This window comes from Eretmochelys imbricata, chromosome 6 (assembly GCF_965152235.1).
Source record: "Eretmochelys imbricata isolate rEreImb1 chromosome 6, rEreImb1.hap1, whole genome shotgun sequence".
Lineage (NCBI taxonomy): Eukaryota > Metazoa > Chordata > Testudines > Cheloniidae > Eretmochelys > Eretmochelys imbricata.
Window position 1 is genome coordinate 114672050 of NC_135577.1, and position 13789 is coordinate 114685838.

The following is a 13789-nucleotide window of genomic DNA, read 5'->3' on the forward strand; positions in this document are numbered from 1 at the left end:
TTTTTTTTTAAATAATATATTTGGGGTTCTTTTTCTCTGCTTCTGTGTTTTGAGCCTTTAGGGTGCATTTGGGTCACTCTTGAAATCTTTTCTCCACAACCATGATGGCTAGAAACTTACTTAAAAAAACCTGGAAAGCTGAGATTGTCACATGACTACTTGTCTCCAGCAACTGTGAATTTAAATAAAACATCCAATATCATGGGACTTGCAAGAGCTAACAACACTGTATGTAGATCATTGACCTTATTTCACTACTGAATTACTCCAGTTTTATGACAGTGTAACCCCGCTGAAACATGTAAAACTGGAGTAATGCAGTTGTAAAGCAGGCCCTATTAATTCTATAAGCTGTATAGTTCACTGCTTGTCCCATTCCAATTATAGTCTGAATGCATATCTATAGAGAAGGCACCACCTTAAATGATAAGCAGCTGAAAACTAGTTGAACAAAATAGCTCTTTGTTCTTCTAGGAATGTTCATAATGTTATCAGTGAGGGAGAAAATAAATGAGGCATTCTAGACAGGTAACTCAGATCAAGTAGCATAAACACAATATGTGCGAGTGCACATCTAACAGGCGGACATATTCATGTGATGTGGACGCTTATGTGCCTAAAATAACAACACTCTGCCAACTTTTTTATTCTACCAACTCTGAGTGGGAGGTGCTGCTAATCAGATTGTAGCAAGCTTTGGCTCAAATATTGTATTTGTTTGAAAATGACATCCCTTGCACTCTTCCATCATCTCAGCCAGCTCTATCCTATAATACAAATGACTTGGCTCTGATTATGCAAAGTCAGGCTTTAAAATATGTACCATGCTGGTTGAATAATGAAAAGGTTTATTTGGGAATAAAGAATTCCACGGAAAAATGCCAACATTCACAATTAATTTTTTTTGTCCATCTGCAGAGCTGGTCAAATAATAGAAAAAAATAAATAATTATGTGGTGAGAAAAAGGTGAACATTTGCAGTGAGTATTATTTTTAACAAATTATATCAGTGTTGGTTTGGCAGAGGTATAAGTGCAGGCATTTGCTATTCTTTTAAGAGTAGGGGAGGCTGGGACTCTTCTCCGGGATATAAAATAAGGGTGATAGGGGAAGAAATTTAAGGCAAGTTCTGGTGATGGAAAGACCCTGCAGACCCCAATAAAAGTTCCTAGGGCCCTAGAACAAGAACCTAGTTGGGATGTATATATTGTGCCTGATTCTCTTCTGCTGTTTCTAATAAATTGGGATTTGCCTTTATATCTCTTGAGTCCTTGCGGTCTTAGGCACGGAGCTCAGTGAGCCACATGATCCTGCCTCACAGTGGCATACAAAAATCTTACAAATTACTCTGCTTCAAAAACTTGTCTTATTTAAATCCATCAATACACTGTGCCGAACTGATAAAATACAAACTCTAGTCAAGGTAAAAATCCCAGTAATCTCAGAGTAGCCATCAATCCCACTTGTCCAATCAAATAAAAATAACATTTTCAATGTTGCCATCAGATGGTCCTGTCATTGTTATTTGAAGTGATGCACCAGATTATTGCTGGGAATAATTCCTGGTCTACATCGTGTTCATGAGGAGCTCTTTGTGAGCATTCAGTATTAAACATTAAATCAGTTTTGACTGAACGTGTACAACGTATGCTAGGATACTGTTTCTGTATCAAAGGAATGTAAATCTTAGAATCAGGTTCTCTCTCTCCCTCTAACACACAAACACACACACACTCACACAACTATTGAAAAGAACATTTTGGTTGAAAAGTCAAATGCCAGAAGATGCCTGTGCAAGCTTCACTCAGCCTGAGTGTAATATAGCTTTTAAGTACAACTTGATATGCTATTTTTGCACAGGATACCTGTCCCCTACTTTCTGATTCCTGTCATTCTACCTCTTCTCTTGCCGCTGGCTCCTGCCCCTCATCCCCGCTCCTATGTCGTGTCTTTGGCGCCTTCCCTTTCCCCCTTGCCCTGCATCTCTTTCTTCTTCCCTTCCTTGAGCATCTGGGCCTTGGAAGACTGAGGTACAGTTTAAAGCCCAGATGGTCAAAGGTATTCAGGTGCCTAATTCTCATTGAGTTCAGTGGTCACATAAATACCTTTGCCTGTCGCAGCCTTAACCTATACCTCAGTCTTCCATCTCTAAAATAAGGATAATATGACTTCCTTTCTCTCAACCTTTGCCTTGACTGCTTAAATTGCACAGTCTTTGGTGGAAAGGACTGTCTCTTCTTTGTGCGTGTACAATGCATGGAACATTGGGGCTCCAGATTTGAATGGGGTCCCTAGGTGTCACAGTAATACACAAACAACAATGGAGTGAATTTCATGAAAAATGTGAAGGAGTTTTCAGAATGGTTTTTGCAGTATTTGCCCAGCTCTAATCTTCAGCTTCTATTGTAAATTGGCTCTCATTGGCACCTTTATATGTTAATTTTGCCTATCCATTCACAGTGGTCACCAGTCTACAACTGTCAGGGCCAGGCTGTGGGCAGCCTGTGGGCACTGGTCAGTTACTGAGTTGCAGTCAGGCGATGAGTATCAGGGTCAGGATCGAACTGGATCAGAATGCTAGTAAGTCGGGGTCAGGCACCAAATTGCAAGCAGCAGAGTTGGGGTCAAGCCAGTCGGGATATCAGGAAGTCAGGGTCAGACACCAGGTTATAGAGAGTGAGCAAATAGCAAAATTGGGGACAAACTAGGGTCAGAAGTCAGTGCCTAAGGTCTACAGAAAGCAACATCTGGAGCAGAAGCAAACAGACAGTCTGCATTGTTGCTCAGCTAGCTCACCCTGTTGGCTTCCTGGTTTAAATGCTAGCATCGGGCAATCAGTGGGCTGTGAGGGACCAACGCTCAGGTCCTGCGGGGCGGTACGTCCTACAGAGCCTAGCTTCACAGTGTCTTCCCAGCCTAATCTTCCCTTGGTGATGTAGAAATGTCAGTAGCTCTGAATCCCCTATAGGTCCAGGTTTTAGTGCCCCCAGTTCTTACTTTGAGTAAAATTAAACAATACAGAATGTTGCATCACCCATTGTGTAGTGATTCCGAAGCAATCATTCACTGGATGAGTAGCGACAGTGTCTTATCAGCATAAACAATAGAATTGTATTCAGTAGGGGTAGCATGTGCACACTGGAACGGGAAAGGTCCTTGGGGAACTATACTGTATATGCAACTATGCAAGGCTTTAATGAGCCTCCAGTAACTGAAACTCTGCTATTACCCAGATAAGCAGTGAACCAATTGAAAGCAAAGTCAGGATTTCCAATATAGCTTTCAAGACATTCCAATGAGATGGCATGGTCCTCAGAATCCCACCCACTTATTTTATCTAGCCTAAGTTTTACTAAGGCACCTGTCACATTGGTGTCAAAGTGCTGAGAATGCACAGTAAGCTGACACTCATCTAGATATTGGTGCTCAAAAGAAATTCTGGGTGAGCTATTATCATCCTATGAAATGCACACAAATGTTTGAAAGGCAATTATAAATAGGAAGGAAATTCAGGTGGCTTGAAACCTCTCAATCCAGACTCTTTGGGAAAGGGGCAGACTTGAAACTATAATTATATAAATTATATAATTGAAATTATAATTACAATTATAATGTACTTGATGTATCTAAAAAGATTCAGATGCAGGTTCTTTTAAGCGTAGCTTTAAAAAAGCAAAGACTAGTTTAAAAGATGTGGGAATCATCCCAGAGGAGAGACTTACCTGTTATTGAATTGAAATGTTCTGTTTTGATAAAATCAAAATGTCGTGTTCTTTTTAAAATGTATATAAATTAAAAATTATAACATTAGAATAAACTTTTGAAATGAAAGTTCATTCAGAAAAAAAAAGTCAAAACATTCTTTTCAGATAAGGTAGAAATGCAGTGTATTGATTTTACCAAAATACTTTTTTTTTGCCCTCTCCCACCCCCCCAGAAAAAAATTGGACTGACGTTTTGCCAAGCTGTATACATGCCTGTGGAAAGCTTTGCTTTCAATTACATGCCATTTCCCAATGGACAAAATGTTTCATCACAAAACTTTCAACTAGCTCTACTAGTTATCTAGGAAGGAATGGATCCAATTTTAATCTTTTACAAAAAATTTCAAACTTCTGTGCCTAAAATTAGGCATCTATATTACCTAAAAATGTGGCCTGCTTTATGGTTGGCACATGGGTCAGAGGATACATTTCTGTTCCCTGAATCGATTTTTTTTCCTGATATGCTTTTTTTAAGCACTGACTTTCTTGAGTAGACTAAAATTGTAGCTACCCATATCTCTCTTTAGTATGCTCTTTCTTGCTCATGAATTGATGTCACACATTTTTGCTTTACTTATGAGCAAGTGCTAACTAGAGGAACCTGAGTTTGCTAAAAATTTCTGATTTATTTAGAAGGGTGACGGGCATCTAATTGGCTACACATAGGAAAAAAATCTTTGTAAATTACAAGTCTCTTGTGGATGACTTCTAGAAAGTTGGGTTGGGAAAACACTCATATTGGTACCTTTTGGGGATGAAATTCACCCGTGTACAAAGGGTGAACACAATGGTCCCCACAAAGTGGGAAGGAAGGTTTGATGATTAGTATGCCAACTTGCGAAACCATTGTTCAATTCCCTGCTCTGCCACAGGCTTTGTGTATGAGTTCGATGAGTCATTTAGTCTTCCCTCTGTGTGTCAGTTTTCAATCTATGAAATAGAGATAATAGGACTTCCCTTCCTGCCATGGGTGATTTGAGGATAAATATATTAAATATTTCAAGGTACTCTAATAATGGGGGCCATTTGTGAACCTAAGGTGGATGATCCCTGGTGATTGAGTCTGGGGCACATCCCTCGGCCCGCGCTGCTTCCCGCAGCCCCCATTGGCCTGGAACGGTGAACTGTGGCCAGTGCGACCTGGGATTGGCCAAACCTGTGGCTGCTGCAGGTAAATAAACTGTCCCAGCCTGCCAGTGGATTTCCCTGATGGGCTGCATGCCAAAGGTTGCCGATCCTTGATCTAGGAGCTATAACAGACTCAATATCCTCTATGGATGAGGTCCAACAGGAAGATACAGAACACAGACTGATCAGTGACTTACATGTGCACTTGAAAATCGATTCAGGGAACAGAAATGTATCCTCTGACCCATGTGCCAATCAAAAGAGCTTGAATATTAAATACAATGTACTACTCATGAACAAACAAGAATTATTCACAGATAATATGTTCTGTCTAATCAAATAAGAAATTCAAGAAAATCACAAATAAATTCCTGGAGAATTTATTCACCCAGCTCTAGATGGGAAATTAGAGCATTTTTTTCCTTGGTTCAGTGGTTCCCTAATAAATGCAGTTTCCTGACATCTGTCCTGAATTTTTTTCCCCGTGAAGAAGAGAACTAGTGTCTGAGTTATTTACAAGTGTACGTGGAAATATATTTGCACAGCTCCAAGTTGCATACTGTGGACAGTAAGCCAAACTACAGGGCCCAGTAATTCACAGATCCCGTCCAGAGAGTCTGTCACATCTATTCTGAACAGATGTTCTATATATCAGGCACAGTATCTGGTCATAAAATGTGCATTCTTTAAATCACAGCCCTAGTACATTATTTCATCTTTTATAACACTGTTTCATGCAGTGGAGACTAGAGCAATGCACAGTAAATTCAGACCGCAAGAATATGATACAAGTTTCAGGCCATATTTAGAGTTTATAGTTTTAATGAAAAGAAGATAATTCAGATCATTGACTTTTTAAATTTGCAAACAGCTCATTGTCAGCAGTGTTCATATTTATTTACTACAGACTGTCCCATGTCCACCAGTATAATATCTGGACCTTAAAATTTGAAAAACAAATCAACTACAAAACAAACCATCCCTCATCCACTGACAATGAATAAGTACCCAGTTATTGACCCAAATCAGCACATAATACAGATTAGATAGATTTTGCATTGGATCCAAAGGGCCACAAGACTTGCATTGTTTGCCTAGACACCAGGCTCTTACTGTAGAAGATAGATTAAACAAGCAGACTGAACATAGGCAAATTAGATCAAGTAGATTAATGGGTATTTGGCGAGCTTCCCAAACTTGCAGCCTTCTCTTGCATGACCAAAAATTATCCATACCGTTGGCCTCAGCCTGATTCAATTCAATCTCAACAAATGGTTTCAGGAGATGTACCTGCCACTCCCAGTCCTACTTGTTTGATCTGGGGTTCACTTCATAGTCTCATTGGTCCTGCATTGTTCATCCTCTTGATCAGCCTCCTTCTCTACTGTTCTCTACTGGTATCTTTTTCTAATGCACTCAAATTCCGAACCTATGGATGAGCAGCAGGCATGTCTGAAAGTTTCACTTTCCAGAGAAAAATGAGGAAAAAATATACCAGTGCCTACCATTGCAGTGTGGTATTCCACAGATGAGCACCCTATAAGAACTTAGATAGGAAGACTGATTGTATATAAGTAAAGACTGGTATCTAAATTTTTAACCCGTCCTTTATTTAAAGGCCCACTCTGTTTTCTGGGCCAGTTCTGCCTGTATCTATGTACAAATAGGTCTTTCCAAACATCAGGGACAAATGATGACAGACACTTGCATTAGATTTAACAAAGTGGTCATGACTTTGCTATACCTTAACAACAACATACATAATAAAAGCAACCTACTCCGACAGCAGTGGAAGGGGGAAGGCAAGGCCTTGAGGTGTCACTGGCTTGCCCCTCACCTTTCAATGCTGAAATCCAGAGCAGCCTAACTGTCTAAGGCCCAACCAGCCTACTTTAACCCAATGCTCTTTTGAGCCCCACTCAGTTCCAAGGTCTATGGCCCCATGAAGGCCAGAGGAACCTCTGAAGGTTATCATGACAGTTCAGGCATCCTTGCATGTCAAAGGCACTTCAGCAAAGGTGGGTTGATGCCTAATTCTCAGGAAAAGACATGACCTCTAAGGAGTTGGGAGACCCAGCTGCCAGCCTCCAACAAGTTGCACCCCAGTCTAACCCCCACTGCCAAGATAAAGTACCCAAAGATGTGATGCTGTGAAAGAAGCAAACTGTAAACAATAATTAATGGCGGCATCTTCACACACATACTGAGTAGTATGTAGTGTTCCATCAATTCAAAGTCTACAGGCTACCAGTGCAGACAATGAACTGCAAAACCCCATGACTGTCTGAAGCACAACACATAACTGATGCACACAAAATGAACTGAACTTGACATTAACTTCTATTCATCTATCTACTTACTTATACAGTGTCCATCTCCGCAGTATCTGAGTACTGCCTAAGTACTTAAATATAGTATGATGGCTATTGAAGATGGACATTTTGATGGACAGCTGAAACTCTTCCCCTCATCCAGTCAGATCACTTAGGGCATGGTGCTAGTGATGGGAGCAATTTTGGGAAGGAGGTGACTCTCTCATCCTTTGGGGCACGTGGGAAGCTACCTGAATGTGCCTCAAGCAAGGAGCTGCCTGAGTTAGGCATAAGAAAGGAACCTGTCTCCTGGGAGAAGGGAACTCTGAGTAGGGGAGGGTCTAAGCGATGAGACCGCAACCCTAGGGATGAAAGATGGGAAGGAATCTCTCTCAGGATGGGTGATCCAGAGGCTCATAGGGGCCGCCAGGATTCAGGGTCATCCAGAGCAAAGGGGGCTCTTTGTTACTGTTGGATTATTTAGGGCCTGTTAATTGTATGAGTGTTGTTTAGTTCTGTTCATTGTTGTATTACTGGTCTCACATAATCCCAGTCAGAGCAGGAAGCAAGCTCCTGGTTCATTTTATGACCCCTTGTGTCATTCCTGGGTGAACTCTCCGAGTGTCAGATGCCCTAATGGCTCAGGTGCAGCACTTGCCTCCAGGGATTGTGGTGTGGTTGTCATGGCTAGCCACATGAACCAGTTTCTGTGTGCCACATCAGATCAGGCTCAGGGATCGCTGGGGCCACTGAAGTCAGTCACAACAGCAACAGCAATCTGGTGGGCACTGACCAGGGAGATGACCGCTTTTGCATGGTGCCATCCATGTATAGCAAGTGCCTCCCATCCACAAGCCAATCCCAGCACCACTAAAAGGTCTGGGATTAAATAATATCAAGGCAGGACTGGCCAGCAGCCACCATGTAGCCAACCTGGGGCTGTAGCTCATCTTCTTGTCCTTTAATTCAGTACTGGCGGACATGACCCTTTTCAAAGGTAAAGGCTCTTTCCATTGTTCTTACCCAGGGCAACTGTTTGGGCTACAACTGAGAGAAGCAATGGGTGATTTAATGCAATGCAGTTCTTACCAACAGTTTCTAAACATTAGGAAACGTTCCAGGGAAAGGAAAACATCCCTAGTTCAGTTATAGACCTTTGAAGGTATTCTAAATTAACAAATAACAGCTCAGCTGGGTAGGGTAGCTGATCTGTAGTGAGATATAGTGGGGGGAAAAGACTTCATTTGTTCCATCCTTTCATTTTGACTTCAAGCTATGATTTCAGGGTTCTTTTAGAAGCCTGCTTAATTTATCTTTGCACAAGCTGATTAGATGTCCTCGATAACAAGCTAGTTAGGGAGTTGCTCTCTTTTTCCCATTTCTTTAGTGCTGATCTGAAGGGCTTGTCGGGATATTTTTACAGTAGCAAAATGCTGATTTCAGAGATTGGTGCATATTATGGGAGTGTTGAAAAGGTGCATTTCATTATCTCATGGAAACTCAAGGTACAAAATACATGTAAGAACTTTCCCACAAACTTTATGGTCCCTTAAACATTTCATGGTATAGGACCTAAAGTGGTATAATAATGGAGATAAATTACATGTAATTCCCTTTTGTAATTCTAATGCAACTGAGCAGGTTACCTGTCAGTTTAGGTACTTTTAATAGCCAAACTAACTTTCAGTCAAGGTCTGCCCGGGCATAGGATGGCTTCCAGCTGGGACAGATTTTTTGCACATTCAGTTGGCTCAGTCATGGGGCAACATCCGGGTCTGGCTGACCTGGCAGAGCTACTGCTGAGAAACTATGAAGGGTCAGGTTCAAGTCTCAGCTCACATATGCACACACCAAATTCAGCCCCAGGAAAAGGAGCTTCAACTAGCTGATTAAACTGGTCTATTATCTGGGAACTGTCTCACAGACAAAATGCCAACCCCATCTAACCTCAATTTAATTCAGAGTTGTAGTTTTCTGATTAATACCAGCATAGGTGCCAACTCCGTGGGTGCTCTGGGTCTGGAGCACCCACAGAAAAAAAAGTAGTGGGTGCTCAGCACCCACTTGCAGGTCCTTCCCCTCCCACCCCCGGTCAGCTCCTTCCCCTCTCCCCCAGCCCTCTCACCCACCAGCGGGCCCTGTTGAGATCAGCTGGTCCCTTTCCCTCCCAGCACCTCCAGCCTGCTTGTGATCAGCTGTTCAGTGGCATGCAGGAGGCGCTGGGGGAGGGAGGGGGGAGGGAGGAAGGAGCGAAGGCAGGGCACACTCAGGGGAAGGGGCGGAGTGGGGTCAGGAAGAGGCCGGGCAGGGGTGGGAGCTTGGGGGAAGGGGTGGAGTGAGGGCGGGGCCTTTGGCAGATTGGGGGTCGAGCACCCCCAACAGATCAGAAATATGGTGCCTCTGAATACCAGTGTAAAGATGCATCCAAGACACAAAACTAGTATGCAGATCTGGATTCTATATGTTCATCTATGTATTTATATATGGTCCTTGTCACCATAATATCTGAGTACTTCACAGTCGTGAATACATTTATTTTCACACCATGCCTGTGAGGTAGCATGACCTATATTTTGTAGAAAATGTGGCATAGAGAAATTAAAGGACTCTCCCAAGGTCATACAGGAAGGCTGAGGCAGAGCCAGCAACCTAACCCAGATTTTCTGACTCCCAGACCAATGGGTTAGGTTGGGTTAGGCTTAATTTTGGGGTGGGTGTCCTGTGTCCAGTTTTGGGCCCCACACTACAAGAAGGATGTGGAAAAATTGGCAAAGTCCAGCGGAGGACAAGAGTAATGGTCTCAAGTTGCAGTGGGAGAGGTTTGGGTTCTGTTTTGAAATTCAGACCTGGGTTTGGGAGTCTATTTTAAAACTTCCACCCCATGTTTGGGCTTATCCTTGGTATATTATATATTTGAGAAGCTTCTGTGCTCTATCCCTTTAGATTAAACAGATGCAGTTTATCTTTTTAAGTATTGATTGCAAAAGATTACAACATATCCAGTGCTGTGGGTCATGAGTCACACTAAGAGGCCTCATGCTGAGGTCTGAGGTCTCTAAGGCTGTCTTGAACTCATTTGATGTGACATCCAGTACCTGGATGAGACAATTTCATGTAACACATCACCACTCACTGACACACCACCAGGGAGGCAAGCGCATAGGGAAAATGTGGTTACACTCAAACCCGTTCTTGGAAGAAGCTACTACTTGAATATTCATTTTCTTTTTCATCAGAATTCTGAAGACGGTTGCAAAGGTCTGAATCACTCTGTTTTTTGTAGGTCTGCCTCATTTCCTGCAGGATGTGACGCTGAAGTTAGGTGTTGTTGATCTGAACTTTTGACTCTGGCTCACTATTGTGCAGTAATGCTTAATTGGACAAGTGTTTGGAACTGGTCTTCCTAACGGCATGGAAAAGTGAGCTCTCTAGTTGATAAGCTACCTGAGTGAAATGAAAATTTGAAAATTATGGATATACAAGATGCAGTAAAAATGTCTGATTCAAAACCAAATCAAGTCATGGGATTCTTTCTGTTGACTTCAGTGGGCTTTGGATCAGTCCCTAATAGCTCAGGAGGAGTTTGAGTGCACACGGCATCACTTTTCTGGCTTTCCCAGCATCCCATTGTCAAGGAAGCCAAAGCCCTCCTGGCAACACCATCTTTGCAGCCAGTCATTCAGCTCCAGGATGCATCTGTCTCTGCCTGGACCCTTACCTTGGACCAGAAGGATCGAAGAGAACACCACCTGCACTCCCAGCTCCTTCACTCTTACTCCCAGAACCCCTTAGTCACTTCTGATCTGCTGAATACTTCGCGGTGTCATTGGTGCCCACATGGATGATGGAGCCACATTGATTCTCATTTCAGAGTAACAGCCGTGTTAGTCTGTATTTGCAAAAAGAAAAGGAGTACTTGTGGCACCTTAGAGACTAACCAATTTATTTGAGCATGAGCTTTCGTGAGCTACAGCTCACTTCATCGGATGCATACCGTGGAAACTGCAGCAGACTTTATATACACACAGAGAATATGAAACAATATCTCCTCCCACCCCACTGTCCTGCTGGTAATAGCTTATCTAAAGTGATCATCAAGTTGGGCCATTTCCAGGACAAATCCAGGTTTTCTCACCCTCCACCCCCCACACAAATTCACTCTCCTGCTGGTGATAGCCCAGTGAGAGTTGTCACTTTGGATGGGCTATCACCAGCAGGAGAGTGAATTTGTGTGGGGGGGTGGAGGGTGAGAAAACCTGGATTTGTGCTGGAAATGGCCCAACTTGATGATCACTTTAGATAAGCTATTACCAGCAGGACAGTGGGGTGGGAGGAGATATTGTTTCATATTCTCTGTGTGTATATAAAGTCTGCTGCAGTTTCCACGGTATGCATCCGATGAAGTGAGCTGTAGCTCACGAAAGCTCATGCTCAAATAAATTGGTTAGTCTCTAAGGTGCCACAAGTACTCCTTTTCTTTTTGATTCTCATTGTTGTTCCTGGAATTGCCATTTTACATTAGCTACAAGTGAACGTGCAGTTGGTGGACTTAGAACTTCCAAAATTGGTTTCTGTGAACCAATCACACCTCTGTGAAGGGAAGAAGATTACCCTTGAGAGGAATGCTGGAAAAAGAGTGGCATTTGAAGTGTTGTCATCCAGTTTGTTCAGCCCATTAAATTGTTCAATTTTACATATAATCTCAAGTATATTTAACTTAGGAGGGAAGCAACTGGGCAAGGGGCTGTAAATATAAATCAATATATAATGATATTCTTTCAGACACACTTATTAGCAAAGGCATCAGATTCTTTTTGCTTATGCCCTTAGAGCAATATTAACCCAGGGCCAGATTTAGGGGAAGGTGACCCAGGCGACTGCCTGTGGTGCTGGGCTTTGGAAGCGCCAGGCTCAGGGTGCTGGTTGAATGTTTGAAGTAAAATATTTCAGATATTCTGTATGCGGATTCATTATTCACCTAACATCCTAGAATGTTCTGGACCTTTGTAGAATCTCATGGAGCCTTCCAGACTTTCTGAGAACTACGGTTTCCTTGAACCTCCTAGAATATTGTCAGCCATGCCCTTGCGGGTATATAAACGGGCAGGGTGTCATCAGTCAGTCAGTGAGATATAAGAATGAAGTGAAGTGAAGTAAGATACCAGCTGTGATATTGTGAATCTTGTTTTATTGTGTAATTGTGAAAGTGTACTTATGTTTTAAGACTTGAAGTGTAAGTAGTGACTAATAAAGGACATATTTAATGAGACTCCAGAGATGTCTATCGAACCCCTATATACACACATCAATATAAAAGAAATATTGTTACTTCTTTTGCCATGCTTAACATGTAATGTTTGATGACTTTCTAAAACTGCAGGACATAGACTTTTGCTCTCCATAATACTGTCTGTTTTCCCCCATAGAAAATAAAAGATAACCCTGAAGAAGCCTTCAGGAGCTCAGTATAGGAAGCAAAAAGCTCAATTGCAATCTAGTTTTGCAGCAAGGGGCAAATCTGACGGGAAAATATCTGAAACAGAAAAACATAGACCAGGCTTTAGGCAGTAGTGATCGTCCCCGTGCAAAATAAATTGAGGGGCAAAGTGTAAATGATGGAAGTCCTATTACTAAGAAATTAGCAGATTTACATGAAGATAAGGAATGAAAATGTGAGGAAAGTGATGGAGAATCATCCAGTTTTCTTGGTAGTGTAAAAAATAATGTGAATCTCAGGAAAAGGAGAGAAATGACAAAGAAGAATCAGCCTTGCATGATGATAGAAACAGCAGTGAGAAAAATTGCACACCACAGATAGATACATCAGGTCCTGCTATATGACTAGCAGTCCTAAACTCTGCTGATATTGATCGTACAATTTTGAACAGGCCGGGCAAAACTGAGGATATGAAGTTTCCGGTATATGAGCTGAAGCGACACTTCGCAAAGTCACACTGCGAAACAGTGCTCAAGAATGGTGAGAAACTGAATCGGCATTGTCTCGTTTACTCATAATCAACCGATAAAGTGTTCTGTTTTTGTAGCAAAATATTCTACAAGAATGCCAAATTGTTGCTTGCAGTTTCTGGGTCCATTACTGGCATGATTTAGCTGATGCTCTGAAGCAACATGAAAAGTCACCTCGCCATTTTATGGCCCACTTCAAATGGATGGCGGTCAAGTTCAGGCTCAAGCTTAATAAATGCATAGATGAAGAAAACCAGTGCATTATAAATGTAGAAACCCAGCACTGGAGAACGTGCTCAAGCATCTGATCTCAATTACCCTTTTGCTTGCAAAGAATAATTGGAATTTCTGTGGCTCATTGGATAAGTTGTTCACTGAACATAACGGTAATTTCCTCGGTTTGGTAGCGCTCTTTGGGAAACATGATGATGTCATGCGTGGGCACCTACGTCAAGTTCGTAAAGAAGCTATAGACCATTACTGCAGCAAAACAGTTCAAAACAAATTGATTGACCTTATGGCAAGGAAGGTACTTGATAACATATTGATGTAGCTCAGCAAAGCGAAGTTCTATGCTGTAATAATGGACGACACTCCTGACATTAGTCACAGTGAAAA